Genomic DNA, 19451 nt, shown 5'->3' on the forward strand with positions numbered 1-19451 from the left:
AAAGGTTTGTGTCTCCTTATTCTATTAATAACTACCAATTGATTTTGCATTTCTATCAGAAATTAAGAATTATTAGTGTCATTGTAGTGTTGCAAATATCTAATACTTCAAATCTCAAGGTTAAATCAGATTTTTTTTGTTTTTTTTTTGGTAAAAATGTTTCTATAACAGCTGCCAAAAATTGTATATAGCTCCACTGTGGTTTTGAACCAATTAAAAAAAAAAAAAAAAAAAAAAAAACTTTTCAAAACCCCCCCCCCCCTCCCCCTCTGTTTTTTTCAAATCGCAGCCTGATAATAATAATAATAATAATAATAATAATAATAATAATAATAATAATAGTGTGTGCCTAAAAATAATAGCCTAGGGCTATCTATCTATCCGGTGTGGGGGGTGGGGGGTGGGGGGCACTGGGGTTACACTGGTTATACTGTTCTGGTGTTTTTTTTTTTTTTTTTTTTTTTTTTTTTTTTTTTTTTAAATCTGGGAGCTTGATTCCCCATTCACTTTAATTATATGCAAAAGAAAACCTAGTGTGTGTGTGTGTGTGTGTGTGTGTGTGTGTGTGTGTGTGTGTGTGTGTGTGTGTGTGGCCTATGGAGTGTTAAAGTAAACAGATTTACACCTGAAACATGCTAATGGATCTTTAACATCTGATCCAAAAGAAATGAAGATGCTTGCAACAGACTTTTATGAGGAATTGTTTGGAGCACAAAGGAGTGATGTCTCAAGTATGGACTTTTTACTCAAAGATATGCCTTAACTAAATACTGAACAGCAAAAGAAAGTTCTGACATAAAGATTCAAGAACTGTCGAAAGCAGTTCAGAAACTTTCTGTTGGTCAGGTTCCTGGTATTGATGGACTTCCTGCAGAATTTTATAATAATTTTTCACATATACTCAAGGAAGATATGTTGGTGGTTTTTAAAAGCATCTTTTGAAAAGGAACTAGTTGTAAAAGAGCTGTACTTTCATTACTACCACAGAAAGGTGACCTTGGTTTTTAAAAAACTGGAGAACACTATTATGTATATACATTAAAATTCTTGAAAAAAGTGGTTTTCAAATAGACAAAAAAAAAAAAAAAAAAATCTTCGTCATCTTTGCACAACCTCTTTGTACCTTATTGTAACTTCAATACTTCAACGTTATTATACTGTTCTGGTGTTTTTGATTCCCCATTCACTTTTAATTATATGCAAAAGTAAACCTAGATATTCTTTAAAAATGTGTTTAAAATAAAATAATCATACAGTTTATACAGATCAATATAAGGGTTAATATATGATTTTTGGGGAAATGTTAAATAACAAATCATAAACACAGACACTGAAAGATAAATATTTAAAAAGTTGATTTGATTTCTTAAAAAAATTACTTGCAAATTTCTGCATCTAGTGGCCACAGAAAATGAGCCGGATGTGTGGGTACATGTGCGTGTGTGTGTGTGTGTGTGTGTGTGTGTGTGTGTGTGTGTGTGTGTGTGGCCTATAGAGCAGCCTGGCAGCAGCTGGCAGTAACTCTCTGAACTTCCTCATTAATAAATCATCACAGACCACCATCTGGAAAGGGCCCAGGCCTTGTGCATGTGTGTGTTTGAGTGGAGCAAGGTGGCAAGAGGTTTCACCCTTTCAAACTCTGCTTTTTGTCTGCCTGGCTGCTGCCACAGAAAGAGAGAAACCACAGAAAGAGAGAAAGGGATAGTCCATCAAGGTCATTATTGCAGCATTCACAGATTTACCTCACCCTATAAGACTCATTTTCCCCCCATGTATTTTTCTCCTGCTGCATGCTCAAATGTTTTCACCCTACGTGACCCATCTAAACTCCTGCAGCAGCTCTCACTGTGGCCACATGTGCAGCTCTGAGCACAGCACAGAGTTTCACTCCACCAACAGAAGGATGATTTATATTATCACTTCCTGTGGATAAAGTTCCTGTTGCTCTGGAGGGTCACAGTGATTTTGCCAAGTAAAACATGTTTCTGGATCAACATATTTTGTTGATCCTGGAGCAGCATTCCTGTCCGAAAATGTAGTTCTAACGCTACCCCTAAACCTAACCCTAAAATCAGAAGGGTAAAGATAGTGAATAACACTGATGTAGAAGTACCTAACGCTGGTTGTAAGCCTAAACTTGACATAAATTGTCCCTCAAATCTGATTGGCTGAAATCATGCTCACCTGCTCAGTCAGTTGGTCTGAGGTCTGAAATTGTCTTGAAGTTCTCTGAAACAATAATATTTGGAAAGCAGTTTTTCTGAACAGTAAATTTGTGTACAGTAATGTATATTTGCCAATAATGGTGTGTTTTGTGCTTTTTGGAGCTTGATTGCTACCATCAGAAGCCTCTCTTGTGTTTTATTGATTAAGGAAAATTGTGGTTTCGGAGATAATGTAAAATATACTGTCTATATGTTTGTAAAAAAAAAAAAGAAAAAGAAAAAAAAAATGATTAGACAGCATGATTATTGCACAGGTTTGCCTTAGGCTGGCCACAATAAAAGGCCACTCTAAAATGTGCAGTTTTATCACACAGCACAATGCCACAGATGTTGCAAGTTTTGAGGGAGCGTGCAATTGGCATGCTGACTGCAGCAATGTCCACCAGAGCTGTTGCCAGTGAACTGAATGTTCATTTCTCTACCATAAGCCATCTCCAAAGGCGTTTCAGAGAATTTGGCAGTACATCCAACCGGCCTCACAACCGCAGACCACGTGTAACCACACCAGCCCAGGACCTCCACATCCAGCATCTTCACCTCCAAGATCGTCTGAGACCAGCCACCCAGACAGCTGCTGAAACAATCGGTTTGCATAACCAAAGAATTTCTGCACAAACTGTCAGAAACCATCTCAGGGAAGCTCATCTGCACACTCGTCGTCCTCATTGGGGTCTCGACCTGACTGCAGTTCGTCGTCGTAACCGGCTTGAGTGGGCAAATGCTCACATTCAATGGTGTCTGGCAGTTTGGAGAGGTGTTCTCTTCACAGATGAATCCCAGTTTTCACTTTATAGGGCAGAAGGCAGACAGTGTGTATGGTGTTGTGTGGGTGAGCGGTTTGCTGATGTCAACGTTGTGGATCGAGTAGCCCATGGTGGCGGTGGGGTTATGGTATGGGCAGGCATAGGTTAGGGAAAACGAACACAGGTGCATTTTATTGATTTCATTTTGAATGCACAGAGATACCGTGACGAGATCCTGAGGCTGAAAGCATCCCAGTTTTTGCAGGGCCAGCATAATCACTGGACATGTCACCCATTGAGCATGTTTGGGATGCTCTGGATCGGAGTAAACGACAGTGTGTTCCAGTTCCTGCCAATATACAACAACTTCGCACATCCATTGAAGAGGAGTGGACCAACATTCCACAGGCCACAATCAACAACCTGATCAACTCTATACGAAGGAGATGTGTTACACCGCGTGAGGCAAATGGTGGTCACACCAGATACAGACTGGATTTCGGACCCCCCCTAGGAGAAAAAGGAGAGCAAACACGTAAGTTCTTCAACCAGGAGGGTGCGTTTTTCTTGTGCAACAGTGAGGATGAAATGAGTGTTGGTGCTCTAGTGCTTCTGTTGTGAGAGTGCTGGAGAAAGTGGAGTGAAGATAGCAAACTTCAGCCGGACAGCAGGGAGTTAGCTTGACCAGCAGAGAGTTCTCTCAAGGCTTCCAGGTTCCTTCTCATTAAGCACTCTCTGTAAGATAAAAGGATAAAGGCAAACAGACGTATATAACATTATAACATTATGACCAATGACAGGTGAAGTGAATAACACTGATTATCTCTTCATCACGGCACCTGTTAGTGGGTGCAAGCAGCAAGTTAACATTTTTTCCTCAAAGTTGATGTGTTAGAAGCAGGAAAAATGGGCAAGCGTAAGGATTTGATAGAGTTTGGCAAGGGCCAAATTGTGATGGCTAGACGACTGGGTCAGAGCATTTCCAAAACTGCAGCTCTTGTGGTGTGTTCCCATTCTACAGTGGTCAGTATCTTTCAAAAGTGGTCCAAGGAAGGAACAGTGGTGAACCGGCGAACAGTGGTGAACAGGGTCATGGGCGGTCAAGGCTCACTGACCAGTCAGGGTGCCCATGCTGACCCCTGTCCACCGCCGAAAGCGCCAACAGTGGGCGCCTGAGCATCACAACTGTGATCACAGAGCAATGGAAGAAGGTGGCCTGGTCTGATGAATCATGTTTTCTTTTACATCACGTGGATGGCCGGGTGCGTGTGCGTCGCTTACCTGGGGAACACATGGCACCAGGATGCACTACAGGAAGAAGGCAAGCCGGCGGAGGCAGTGTGATTCTTTGGGCAATGTTCTGCTGGAAAACCTTGGGTCCTGCCATCCATGTGGATGTTCCTATGACACATACCACCTACCTAAGCATTGTTGCTGACCATGTACACCCTTTCATGGAAACGGTATAATGCGGATAATGCAGCAGGATAATGCGCCCTGCCACAAAGCAAACATGGTTAGGAATGGTTTGAGGAGCACAACGAGTTTGAGATGTTGACTTGGCTGCCAAATTCCCCAGATCTTAATCCAACTGAGCATCTGTGGGATGTGCTGAACAAACAAGCCTGATCAATGGAGGCCCTGCTAATATCTTGCTGCCAGATACCACAGCACACTTTCAGGGGTCTAGTGGAGTCCATCCATTATATATATAATATATGTGTATGTATATGTATATGTTTGTTCTGCCTTTTTTTTTTTTTACAGTTATTAATTCGAAAACAAATATAAAGCTGAGGGAAAATGCACTTTTCACAGTGATATTTCAATAAAAAATAAAAACTGCTGTTGCATTTGTATCATGATGTGTATGTAAATGTAAATGACGTTTATTTTGCATTAGATTTTTATTAATGCTATGAGAGTAACACATTAACTCATCCAGCAGCCATATCACCCTGTAGCCCAAGACTGGTTGCCCACTGAAGCTAAGCAGGGTTGAGCCTGGTTAGTACCTGGATGGGAGACCTCCTGGGAAAACTAGGTTGCTGCTGGAAGAGGTGTTAGTGAGGCCAGCAGGGGGTGCTCACCCTGTGGTCTGTGTGGGTCCTAACACCTCAGTATAGTGATGGGGACACTATACTGACAAAAAGCACCGTCCTTCGGATGAGACGTTAAACCGAGGTCCTGACTCTCTGTGGTCATTAAAAATCCCAGGATGTCCTTCGAAAAGAGTAGGGGTGTAACCCCGACATCCTGGCCAAACTTGCCCATTGGCCTCTGTCCATCATGGCCTCCTAATCATCCCTATACACTGATTGGCTTCATCACTCTACACTGATTGGCTTCATCACTGTCTCCTCTCTACCAATAAGCTGGTGTGTGGTGGGCGTACTGGTGCAATATGGCTGCCGTCGCATCATCCAGGTGGATGCTGCACATTGGTGGTGGTTGAGGAGATTCCCCCTTCAATATGTAAAGCGCTTTGAGTGCCCAGAAAAGCGCTATATAAATGTAAGGATTATTATTATTATTATTATTTAAATCCTGCACTGATGGTTATAGATGCATCAAAGCTATTTCTCAGAATTGACCAGTCAATATTTGCATTGCAGGAGAGTGGTTATGGCTATTTCCATTTATTCATGTTCTTGAAGTTGGTGTTTAATGACTCTAACATCATCTCAGAGCACAACAGAAACTTTCCTTTTGTGGTTGACTTGCCAGTCAGCGGCATGAATCTTTCATGAGGGAGGTACAGGGTCAAGCCCTCGCCATTGTGTTGCTCACAGGAAGATCTACACAGAGGACTTCCTCTCATTAGCATTGCCTCTCTCTGGCTTAGACTCATTCCTTGACCTCTGTTGATTTTCTTTTTCCAGAAGAAGGCAGGTCTGCACATTTACGTTTACTTCACCCCTGAGTTTTATCAGGCCCGCTGCATTTTAATATTAATTAGACAGAAAAAAAACCTGTGATTAGTATGATTACGAGAGTCTTAACCTCCAGGGCTCGCATTTGTTACGTGGACCGTGACAGTTTGACTCCAGTGAGCTGCAGATGAGGGGCTCTGACAGTTTGAGAAAGGCATGCAAGTTGAAGTGGCAGACCTGATCCGTGGGCTCCTAAGTGGCCTGGTAACCTCTCTTCGTCAATGTAATGAAATACCCTGCAAGGATTTCCATGCTGGCAGGTTAGTGTTTGTTGGCGGAAAAATGTATTTCAACCAACATAATCTTTCTGGAGAAGCTGGTTAAGCAAGTTAAAAGTAGGCTGGGGTCACCAGCATACAAAATACAACATATGAAAAATAAAATAAATAAAATTATATAATTAAATTCTATTAAATTAAATTGTATTTTATTCCACATCAACAATTATTGTTTTTGTTGAACAGCAAACTGACGTAAAGCGATATATATATACTATATAGCAAATCTAGGTTGTATTATTGTTTGTTTTATTATCACCCAGCTCTCTGTATAAAGCTGGATAAATATTAAATACAACTTTATCAGCCATATTACCACCAGCTCTAATCTTTTATGACTGTAAGCAAGATTTAAAGATATTATGATAGGAAACATTAGCTTCATGATTTATGTAAAGCTGCTTTGAAACAATGTGTATTATGAAAAGCATTTTACAAATAATGTTATTTGTTTAATTTTAATTTAATATTATTTATTTAATATTTTATATTTATTTAATATTACTTGACAGAGGGGGCCTTCAACAAAACTAAGTAGCACGTTCTAGCAGTCTAATAATTTATGTATCAATCAAAAATGGAGAAATATCAGTTGCTATTGGAAGAATTCAAATGCTGCTGGCTCTGTGGAGACCAGTTAAACTGTCAATGTGCAATGAAGACAAATGCCACTGCTTGCAGAACCCTTGTGAAACGGTTCACCCTTCACTTGCTCTTCATCTCCAGCGTCCCAGAGCTGCTCATTTATGCTCATCTCCAACATCCTAAACTTACAAGCTCTCTGGATGGAATTACTATCATATTGAATTTAGCTGTTTGTCCTTTAGTCTATTAAAGTTGATGCACAATATTTTGAAATGCAGCTTAATTATCTTTTTCTGATATGCTAAAATGTAACAGAAATGGGAGTCTTTTTTTTTTTAGATACTAATTGTTTGATCTAAACTTGTTTAATTCTTCAGTCTCTATGGCAACAAGGCTAAAATTATCGATGGCTCTTTGTGATTACATCTGATGTAATAGGGGATAAAGAAATGTAACAATCAGACAATCTCTGTATATGAAGAGAAACAAAGCAGACACAAAGTCAGAGATCAGGATGATCTTTTTATTTATTAGTGGTTAAAATCATCCTGTGATACACTTAGACTTTATGTGCACTTGACTTGAAGTATAAGTTCCACAACATCACACAGCCATATTTACCATGGCTGAATGTGATCGTACCTCCTCTCTGTAGAGCATCTGCAGTCACCGCAGGTTTTTACCAGGAGCTGTCAGAGCAAATCTGGTCCAGTGGTCCAGGGGCCCATGAAATGACCGGCCCTAACACTAATTAATCCTCACCTGTCAGCCAAGCTGATAGTGCGTGTAGATCATTAACTACATAATGATCATCATAATGGAGCCGGAAATGATAATTACAGTAATTAAGGCTCTTACCTTGTCAGAAATATTAGCAAAATTGTGTTTAAGATGATGGTTTAACTCGCCATCCTACTCACTAAAATAGGAGAGGACATTTACACCATGTCCTGACTGAGCACGACCTGATAACCCAGCTAACAAAAATATCTTCTTGCTTTTTGCTTTTAAATTATGAAAACATGATTTCTGAATATTCTATCAATGTTCAAAATGTCCAGTTTTTAAGTAAGCAATAAGGTACTCAAGGCTGTGCTGTATTGTCAATAGGTCACGGTTGAAGGGCATTCTTAGGCACAACGCGAAGCAGAGTGCCTGCAACCCCTTCAGCTGTGACTTATTCACGATACAGCACTAGCCTCGAGTACCTTATTGCTTTTATATAATGGTTACTACACAATACAAATATTAAAGCCAAAAGTATGTATCAATGCAACTTTCATGAAGTAAACTTTCAATAAAAGCCTTCCTTCCGCCGGAAAAAAAATAGTCCCTCGCAATGAACAGCAACAGAAATTACATTATTAAGCAAAGATAGCAAAGACTGTGTTTATAAGTGCGTCAGTCAGTAGTGAAGACTTTTACATTGAAAAGACTGAAATGTTGTGAACACGGAACAAGACGCAACTGACAAATGCTTTGACTAGCACTGTCAGTCACTGGAAAACACCTTAGCTGTTAAAAGATCAAGATAATACATCAGACATTTAAACAGATATTTTTATTATGAACATGGGACTGACCTGAAGGAAAATGTGTGTTGGGCAGCTCACAATGAAAAGGCCACAATGAAATCTCATTGATCCAAAATTTCAATCAAAATTTGTTCTGATTGGCTGTGGTTGTTTTGCATTATGGGATATTTTCAGTTTTCCAAGTACTTTTTGTCGACAAAACCACATCACCCGTGGTTAGGTAAAAGAAGCAATTAAAGAGGCATTAAAGAAGCAATATGCAAGAGGCAGATGCTTTAGGTTTAATGTTTTCTAATATCACAGAGAGCAGCACAGCTTCCATTGTGACAGTATGTATGTATATTAACCACAATATGATATGCATTTAAGCCTAAAATAGTGTCATTAAGTGTGTGATCTCTGTTGTGTTGATTTTAGACTTTGGGAGCTTGTGCATTTGCATTTGAAAAGCTGCACACTATTTTACTCTTTTACATAATACATTAGAGTTGATTGTCAAATGGTTCATTATCCTGTGAAGTTCCCCTTCATCTGATATGCTCTTATTTGATTGGCATTGCACAGGCCAGGAGAGTGACCAGCCAGATAACTGCTTGAGCTCAGAGCACTTTAAAGCATTTTCAATCATCTCAATGTGATTGCTTTGTTTTGTACATTTTAGACAGACAGAGGATTCAACCAAAGAGATGGCTGTACCGAAGGTACCTGACAGCTGATGGAACAGAGGAGATGTAGAGAGGGTTTTCTTATTTGTTTGATTTGTTGTTTCTCATCTTTCTTCCAGACATCTGGACCTCCGTCTAACACTCTCTCTCTTCAACATGTGTAAACTATCATACGTTCACCAGAGAATTTTTCACCTTGCCAGTTTTGTAGTGACAAAAGCGGCACGTCAGATGTGTGGCAGACCACCTGTGGTGAGAGACGCTCCTAGTCTGACAGCTCAGAGAAGTGCTAAAACCTCTCTGTCAACTGCTCTAATGATGAAAAGGAAATTTGAGATTTGCTTGACTATTTTAAAAGTACATTCAACTAACATTAAAATATAACTAATGAATATGTATAAGCGGTTTGGCATGATGATGATGTGAGGGCCATTCTTTATTTTTTTTCTGCATGCAGTTTTCATGAGTTTCCAACAAATCCCCCCGTAAGAGATAATGCAACATAGCTTATAAATTATGAAGATTTATAATTAATTAATTAATTAATTAATTTATTTATTTATTTTTTAATACTTTTAACTTTAAGGAACGTCTCTACTATACACATTTTGTCTGCAATTAAGTAAACTGTTTTGGGTGTTATTCCATAAAATTTAGTTTTTTTCTTTCTTTCTTTTCTTTCTATGTACAACTGTTCAGAACTGTGCTAGCTAACCATTTGCTGATTAGCATCTTTGAGCTCAAAAGTAACTAAAATCATCACTACCGAAACAGTCATGACCGAAACAGGTCATCATTGTTTTGGTAGTGACAAAAGGGAACACATAATCATATATTTGGGGGAAATAAACACAATTTTTGTGCAGTTATGCAGTTTTGTGCAGTATTCAGTATTTTGTTCAGTTTTAGTTTGTGAGTTAAAATTCTGTAATGTGATGTGGTGGCTACCAACACATTACTGTCACTACCGAAAATGTGCAGTCACTACCGAAACATGGGATGTTTTGTCAAAAATAAAGTATTGAATTATCAACTAAGGTGTTAATAGTGTTTGGTTCAATGTATATTTAAAATAATAAATCCTTAACTTTAAAATCAGTATGCTAAACTTTATGCCTTTTACAAAGAAAGAATGGATTCAAAATACAACAAATCTCAAATTACACTTGAAATATTGTTAAAATTGTAATTGTTATTGATTTATCTGTGAAAACATTTTTTTTTTAATATATATATATAGCAAGGTAGAAGTAAACAAAATCTTAATAGGTCAATGTAACCCTTCTTATTAAATTATTTATTGTGTTTCGGTATTGACAAATTTGGGGAGAGGAAAAATTTTCCAAAACTTTCTGAAAATACAATATGAGAATTAACTGCACAGTTACTAGGAATGTGTACCTTGGATATTATACAATGAAGTTGTGAATCATACCTGACGCTCATACTACAGTGGCTGGTTATAAGGTGTAAATCCATAAGGAAGCTGTTCCAGACAGCGCAATGAGAAATATGGCTTAGATAAGGTATTTAACAAAGGTCACCATAAATGAGAAAAAGCATTGTGGGTAAGAATTACAATTTCCATAATCACAGACATTCTCATCCGGACAGGATTTGATTTCTCAGAGGACACCTGAATACTGACAAAAAACAGTAGGTAATTTGCTCTGTAAATTCTACACAGAGAAAAACCATACATGTGTTTGACTGGGACGTGGTTAAAATCACAAAGTACGACTGTGAAACCTCCTCAGAGCAAACCAGTCCTAAAATATTTTTAAGTGTGCAAAGATCCACAATATGCCTAAAATAAAGTAAAAGCTTTAAGCAAGAAACCTTCAATACAAATTTCACATTTGCATTTGATATAGGTTACATTGTTAAAAATTGCCATTATCACACGTGATTAGCATACGCATGCAACTCCTGAAATAAGGTGATTCTTATATTCTAGCTTCAGGCTCAGTCAAAGAAACTAATCCTTAATTGTGTACGTGCTTGGCATACTCATGCCGTTACATCAGCGACGGCAGCCTGATGGGCCGTGAAGGATCCGTAACGAGCCTGACGCGCTCTTTTCTCTCCTCCACTTTCTCTTCTTTTAAATTTCTTGCTGTTAAATGGATTTATGATCAAAGCGTCGTACCAATGTATTGTCTGCTGCGACGTTAGTCACACACTGCTGGACTGGATTTGATCTTCTTGAGGCTTAAGGGACTAAAAAGTAGACAGACGACAAAAAGGGAATAAGAAAGAAAGGATTGAAGAAAGATGGCAAAGGATGGAGTGAGATGTATTCAGTTCTGGGATCATCTCTGTGTCTCCCACTTTAAGTATCTTGAAGGTTGACGCTTTGGGAATTGCCCACCTGAGCCACAATGCAGTTTCTGGGTCCAGTGACACAGAAACTTAAAGCTACAACAAGGCCCTTTCACGTGGGTTGTTTCAATGGTCTCCGATGCGATAAATGCAGTGACCGAAATGATTGCTTACTCGCATTATTTATACTGAAAAATGGTAGTGCATAAGTCCGCAAATGGAGACTTTTTACCTAGATCTAAAGATATATATCATACATGCTGGTCAATATAAACCATGTCAATTAAATTATAATTTAATTGACATGCACAAAAACAAAACAAAAATAACGACTTTATTCAACAATATCTTCTCTTCTGTGTCATTCTCATACGCTGTTTACGTTCAGTGCTTCCAGGTACTCAATACTGAGCCCACGTTCTGACATAGAACCTGAAAGCGCTGAATGTAAATAGTGTATAAGAATGACACAGAAGAATTTTGGATATTGATAATTAAGGATATTGTTGAATAAATTTGTTATTTTTGTTTTGTTTTTGTGCACAAAAAGTATTCTAGTCGCTTCATAATATTAAGGCTGAACCACTGCAGTCATGTCGACTGTTTTAACGATGTCTGGACCTTGAGTGGTGGTTAAATTGCTGTCTATGGATGAGTCATAGAGGAGCACGGGGCACAAAATAACGCTTTTTGACTTTCTCAGTTTGTGTAAATCTACTTAGGGTTCAGAGAATTTCTCTTGTTCCACATTAATTTCACACATGTCTGGTACAAATATGTGTCTTTGTTTCATTAATACAGTGTATACTTTTTTCTTTATTTACCCTGAAAAAAAGGAAAAAAGGAAAGAGAAATGTGACAACATGCCCCATAGGTGGGGCACATTGTAACATGTGATGGGGCACGTTGTAACATGACCATTTGACAGCTAAAAATGTTATGTGATTGAATAAAAAAAAATATACATGACAAACTAAAATATTTTGTCAATAAAAGACAACAATTATTTTTTTCATATAAAATAATAGCATTTTTTTAGAAATTCAAATTTTAATAATTTTGTAGTTTGACAATGAACACTCTGTAAAATACAGGTATACAGCACTGGTCAAAACAATACAGGCAAACAGATGAAGAAACATATCCAGACATACAGAAAAACATAGAGGTGAACAAAAACACTCCTCTCCCTCCATTCACAGCTCTCACAGAACAGGAGAAAAATAGACGAGACAGTACAAATGCTGAACATATTTTGAAATAATATATTCTGGATGTTCAGGTTCTTCCTCTCAGCATTTATTCACCTTTTTCTCCATAGTTTATAAACAGAAATTCATAAAAGTTGATTATGCTGTATAGAATATCATAGTTCCAATAGCGGGGCACATTGTAACACAGTGTTACAACAAACCCTATCTGCGCAACAGGACTTTAAATCTGTCTAGTGTCTTCTGATAGTTAGTGAAGCATTAAAGAACTACCCAAACTGCTAAACAAGAGATTGGAGATTAAAATAATATCAGATTTGTCCAATTTTAAATAAACACAAAAAATATAGATGAAAAATTAGCTTAAATTTACTTTTTGCTATTGTTAAATAAATGTTTAGTGATATCTTCCAAAGATTTCTGAATTTTGGCACAATTTTTTCTCTATACAGGGAGTGCAGAATTATTAGGCAAGTTGATTTTCTGATCATATTTTTTTCCCAAGCACATTTTACCAATTCCAATCCACATCAATCTTAATAACTACTATTAATATTGTTTTTAATCATTTATAAGTGATATATAATTGTTCATGAAGGCTGGAAATGAAAAATGCCTTATATTCAGGTGTGCAGAATTATTAGGCAAGTTTTCTTTTACAGGCAAAATGAGCCAAAAAAGAGATTTAACTCAGACTGAAAAGTCAAAAATTATTAAATACTCATGAGAAGGACGCAATACTAATGCAATACTAGAAATTGCAAAGTTAAAGCATGACCAAGGGACAGCAAAATGCTCATTGGGTCAGCGGGGTCAGACAAAAACAGGTGGAAAAGAAAAGACACGTTAACTGCAAAATAATTAAGAATTATGTGTGAAACCATCAGGAACCCTTTAGTCTCCAGCGCCACCATTTTCCAGAACTGCAACCTACCTGGAGTCTCCAGAAGTGCAAGGTCTCAGGATCTCAGAGACTTAGGTTAGCTAAAGAATCCTAAAAAATGACCCGCACTTGATAAGAATCACAAGCTGAAGTGTTATAAAATACATGAAGACTGGGTTTTTATAGGCCTTATAAACAGACAGCTTGAGAGTGACTCCTGAAGGACCAGCACCACATCCTCTTGTACCACTGTTTGAAGAATTTATCTTCCAGAATCTGGCAGTAAGTCTTGGAAGATCATTTTTAGTCCATCTCTGCAAGACAGACATTTCAGGATAAGAGATGGACTAAAAGTAAACTCCCACACCTTACTGCCAGATTCTGGATAAATTCTTCAAACAGTGGTACAAGAGGATGTGGTGCTGGTCCTTCAGGAGTCACTCTCAATCTGTCTGTCTATAAGCCCTATTAAAACCCAGTCTTCATGTATTTTATAACACTTCAGCTTGTGATTCTTATCAAGTGCAGGTCATTTTTTAGGATTCTTTAGCTAACCTAAGTCTCTGAGATCCTAACACCTTGCACTTCTGGAGACTCCAGGTAGGTTGCAGCTCTGGAAAATGGTGGCGCTGGAGACTAAAGGGTTCCTGATGGTTTCACACTTAATTCTTCACCTTAATTCTTAATTATTTTGCAGTTAACATGTGTCTTTTCTTTTCCACCTGTTGTTGTCTGACCCCGCTGACCCAATGAGCATTTTGCTGTCCCTTGGTCATGCTTTAACTTTGCAATTTCTAGTATTGCATTAGTATTGCGTCCTTCTCATGAGTATTTAATAATTTTTGACTTTTCAGTCTGAGTTAAATCTCTTTTTTGGCTCATTTTGCCTGTAAAAGAAAACTTGCCTAATAATTCTGCACACCTGAATATAAGGCATTTTTCATTTCCAGCCTTCATGAACAATTATATATCACTTATAAATGATTAAAAACAATATTAATAGTAGTTATTAAGATTGATGTGGATTGGAATTGGTAAAATGTGCTTGGGAAAAAAATATGATCAGAAAATCAACTTGCCTAATAATTCTGCACTCCCTGTATATTGTCGATATGGCAACTAGTAAATAAGTTTCTTCATGCTAGCGTGTGTGGAAGTATTTAAACCATGTGTGTTACAACTAACCCCGCGTTAGTTTGTGCCCTGCACTCCCCTATACCTCTCGGATTCCATCAAAAATATCTTCATTTGTGTTCCGAAGATGAACGAAGGTCTTACGGGTGTGAAATGATATGAGGGTGAGTAATAAATGACAGAATTTTCATTTTTGTATGAACTAACCCTTTGTTAACTAATGTTTTGTTATGCTAATTTAGAAGAGATTTCTGCTATGTGGGTTTTTGGAGAGTTAACATCATGGTAACAAGTGGTGCATGCGGCTTGGTTTGAGAGCAAGTAAAAATCATTAGTAAAGAAAATCATTACGTAAACATCATTGTTACAGATCCCTTGTTCCCCTGGACTCTAATTCCCATGATCCTCCTGTTTCGTCACCTGCACTCACTTCCCTCGTCAACTCCTCATCATCACTCATCACCTGCACCTGGACTCTATTGTCAGCACTCCCTTTATATTGCACTCACTCCTTTCACTCCTTGTCCATTCTGAATGTTGTATAGTGTGTATGTTTGGTGCTCCTTGCCTTTTGTTTATTAAATATACTTGCTTGATTGTGGAAATCCGTATCTGCCTCATCTCTACACCAGCATACCGTAACAGAAGAACGGACCTTAAACCGACCGGATTTCCACAGAAAGAAATATGGATGCTTCCTTCATCTCCCGGGCTCCAGCTTCTCCCATGCCTTCCACGATCTTGACGGCCGGCAATCGCCTCATCGGGCTTCTTCAGGTTGGTCGTTCACTGGAGAGGTATGTGGAGGAGTTCGTTGAGCTGGCTTATCTGACTGACTGGCCCGATGCTAATTTAATCGCCCTGTTTTTGGACGGTCTGGATGACAAGACTCTCCGTTTCCATGAACCAGATTATCGTTTCTCCTTAAGCGAAACTATCAATTTTATTTTGTTTTTGAATAATTCCAAATTCTATGTGGACAAGGTTCAGGATGAGTGTTGGTCTCCAGTCTGTCCAGAAACATGGTCGGCCGGGCCAGTTAGTCAGCCTGCGTATTCCTCTGCTTACCCCTCCGGTGAACTTCCTTCCTGTCCCACGCTGGGCCCACACTCTCCCGTTGGAGGGAGAGTGTGGGCCCGCAGAAGGCGGAGGAGGAGGAAAAAACCTGCTGCTGAGCCCTCTCCAGCCTCCACCGAGCCCGCTCCCGTTCCAACGGGAATTTTAATTATATTTGAGCCCGCTCCAGCCTCTCCGAGCCCGCTCCAGCCCTCTCCGAGCCCGCTCCAGCCCTCTCCAGCCCTCTCCGAGCCCGCTCCAGCCCTCTCCGAGCCCGCTCCAGCCCTCTCCGAGCCCGCTCCAGCCCTCTCCGAGCCCTCTCCGAGCTCCGAGCCCTCTCCGAGCCCTCTCCGAGCCCTCTCCGAGCCCTCTCCGAGCCCTCTCCGAGCCCTCTCCGAGCCCTCTCCGAGCCCTCTCCGAGCCCTCTCCGAGCCCTCTCCGAGCCCTCTCCGAGCCCGCTCCGAGCCCTCTCCGAGCCCTCTCCGAGCCCTCTCCGAGCCCTCTCCGAGCCCTCTCCGAGCCCTCTCCGAGCCCTCTCCGAGCCCTCTCCGAGCCCTCTCCGAGCCCTCTCCGAGCCCTCTCCGAGCCCTCTCCGAGCCCTCTCCGAGCCCTCTCCGAGCCCTCTCCGAGCCCTCTCCGAGCCCTCTCCGAGCCCTCTCCGAGCCCTCTCCGAGCCCTCTCCGAGCCCTCTCCGAGCCCTCTCCGAGCCCTCTCCGAGCCCTCTCCGAGCCCTCTCCGAGCCCGCTCCAGCCCTCTCCGAGCACGCTCCAGCCCTCTCCGAGCACGAGCCGCCGCCGCCGAGCCCTCAGCTCCAGCCGCCGCCGCCGAGCCCTCAGCTCCAGCCCGTCACGAGCACGCTCCTATGATGAACTTTGTTATAAAAGTCTCCAGCCCTAAGACTGTTTACCCTCCCTGCCTCCCTCTCCCACCTCCTCCCATCCATGTCCACACTGCACCTCCACCTCAAGCCACCTCACCCAGAACTCCACCTCGGCCCGTTGGTCCATCTGCTCCCCTTGGCTCCAACCTCCTTCATCTCCACCGTGGCCCATCAGTCCACCAGTTCCGCCAGGCTCCATCCTTCCCCCGGTTCCGCATCGGTCGTTCGTCGGCCTGCCCTCACATCAGGACTGCACTCCTCGGATTTCACCTCGTCCCTTCGTCCCTCACGCTCCGTTGGCTTCCTCACTCCCTCCTGCTCCCCTTTCTTCGTCTGTCGCTCTGGCTCCTCTGCGGCCTTCTGGAGCCCCGCCTGCGCCTCAGTCGGCTGAGCCTGCGGCTTTGCCATGTCCCACCGGATCCTCACCTTCACCTGGGCTTGGCTGTATTTCGGCTACGGCACCTGATCCACCATGGCAGCCCGCTGCACCTGACCCTCCACGGCAGCCCGCTGCACCTGACCCGCCGTGGCAGCCCGCTGCACCTGACTCTCCATTGCAGCCCGCTGCACCTGACCCGCCATGGCTGCCCACGGCCCCTGACCCGCCATGGCTGCCTTCGGCTCCTGACCCGCCATGGCTGTCTTCAGCTCTTGACCCGCCATGGTTCTTGGACCTGCCCTGGAGACCTCCACTCCAGTCTACTCCTCCCCCTAACCCTAACCCAGGGTGCCCACCCTGGAGGTACTGTTACAGATCCCTTGTTCCCCTGGACTCTAATTCCCATGATCCTCCTGTTTCGTCACCTGCACTCACTTCCCTCGTCAGCTCCTCATCACTCATCACCTGCACCTGGACTCTATTGTCAGCACTCCCTTTATATTGCACTCACTCCTTTCACTCCTTGTCCGTTCTGAATGTTGTATAGTGTGTATGTTTGGTGCTCCTTGCCTTTTGTTTATTAAATATACTTGCTTGATTGTGGAAATCCGTATCTGCCTCATCTCTACACCAGCATACCGTAACAATCATGTTCCATGAAGATATTTTGAAAATTTCCTACCGTAAATATATCAAAAATGTATTCTTGTGAGTGGATATGCATTGCTAAGGACTTCATTTGGACAACTTTAAAGGTGATTTTTCTTAATTTTTTTTTTTTATTTTTTATTTTTATTTTTATTTTTTGCACCCTCAGATTCCAGATTAATAGTTGTATCTCGCCCAAAAATATACATGGCAAACTAAAATATTTTGTCAGTAAAAGACGACAATTTTTTTTTTTTTTTTTTTTTTCCATATAAAATAATAGCTTTTTTTTTTTTTTTTTTTTTTAGAAATTCAAACAAACCATATACCAAAGCTTTCAGTTGATGTATACATCTAGATTTTTAAAAAAAATGTCCCTTATGACTGGTTTTGTTGTCCAGTGTCACATATATGAATGCTATATATATGATATTTTAAGTAAATATTTTAAGTTAAACAATTAAAAGGTATGAGTACAAAATAAAATCTGCCAGTTCTGTTTTCTTAAACTTTGAGTTTCTTAACTTAAAAGTTCAAGATGTGTTTTGCCAACTTGTTCAGGTTTACAGTGAAGTCATGATTTATTAATATTTTCCAAAATGGTGGCAAGTGCTTTGGTGTAAGCTGTAAGCTTAACTAATACAGATAGTGAGCTTTGCCTGCAGAAAAATGGTTTCATTACATTACAATATAAATTAGTGCAAATATTCAAAATATTGAATGGATTCTACTATTCTTTTTTTACTTTTTTGAGCATAAAAAAAATCTGCAACCTTACAAACCTCCAAGCTTACAAAGTCCAGTCCAAAGGGAGATATTCTCTTTAACAGAAAAAAAAAAAACTTTTCAAGAACTAGAACAAACAGCTTGTTGGGACTACAACGGCTTCTTCCGGACCTGTGAAGTCACAATGTCACTCATTTAAATAATCCCTGTCCACAGAATATGCAAAAAAAAAAAGAGAAGATGAAAAAGATGACCTGCTTTAGTAGCGTGTTGTTGTCATGTCGAAGAGACACTGTTTTTTTCACCCTGCTTCCTAAGTAGATGAACTTAGAAAACAGGGGTTACAATTTTCACTACTTTTTCTAGTAACTTCAAAAATCAGTGACATTATATGCAAAGTTTTTCATGTGGAGGTTAAAGCAGGACATTGCTTGAGTTGAGAGATGCAATGAGGCCCTGACGTGAGAGTCCATCCATCAACAGATTTAATGCACAAAGGCAGCTGTTGTTCATGAATCACACATCCTCTGGAGAAAATATGTTAGTAATATTTTATAATAAAATAAAAAACATTGAGCGAGATTTTGACGTGTTTCAGATTGGTGACAGATATGTATTTTTCATATGTTTAGACAGTTGTTCTCTAGTGGACTGCTTCTCTCATAAACATACAGGTGGAGATGAGCCCTGGGGTTTCGTCCTGCCCAGATCAATGTGGACAGACAGTCATAACCAAACTCTCCTGCGATTCTGCTGACGTTTCCACCCGTCTGTGGGGACTGTGGGGCAACAGCCGAGTGATGGCCGTATACCTCAGAGACGCTCCTGTCGGACTGTAAGTAGAGCAGAGCGTCAGAGGTGGGCTGAGAGAGGATGAAAACTGTGACCCTCGGGGCAGCGGGATGTTCCTCTGTTGCTTCCAGACACCACACAGACATTGTAATTGGTGGCCAGCCTGCCTTCAGCAATGGTCCCAGCAGAGCTGAGCAGGTCAGAGGTTAGTTTGACATATTCACTGCATTCGCTGGAGAATACGCTTCACCTTTGGCATCTTCCACATGGAAGACCTCACACTCAGACATGAGTTAAGGCCTGTTCACACACACCAATAACTATAACCATAGTGATAACTATAAACTTTGGAAGATAAACATTGTTTATTCTAAGCAAGTGTTTCAATTACGTTCTGTGAAAATAACTGTGCATTTTAAAATATCTCCTCCGAAAGTGATTCCAAAAATATTGTTC

General features: G+C 40.6%; 1 pseudogene; it reads left to right on the plus strand.

Moving 5' to 3' along the window:
* Window positions 1-4908: 4908 nt before the first annotated feature.
* LOC125265955 lies at window positions 4909-5025 on the plus strand (annotated as a pseudogene).
* The last annotated feature ends 14426 nt before the right edge of the window (window positions 5026-19451 follow it).

The sequence above is a fragment of the Megalobrama amblycephala genome, linkage group LG3 (genome assembly GCF_018812025.1).
Source record: "Megalobrama amblycephala isolate DHTTF-2021 linkage group LG3, ASM1881202v1, whole genome shotgun sequence".
Lineage (NCBI taxonomy): Eukaryota > Metazoa > Chordata > Actinopteri > Cypriniformes > Xenocyprididae > Megalobrama > Megalobrama amblycephala.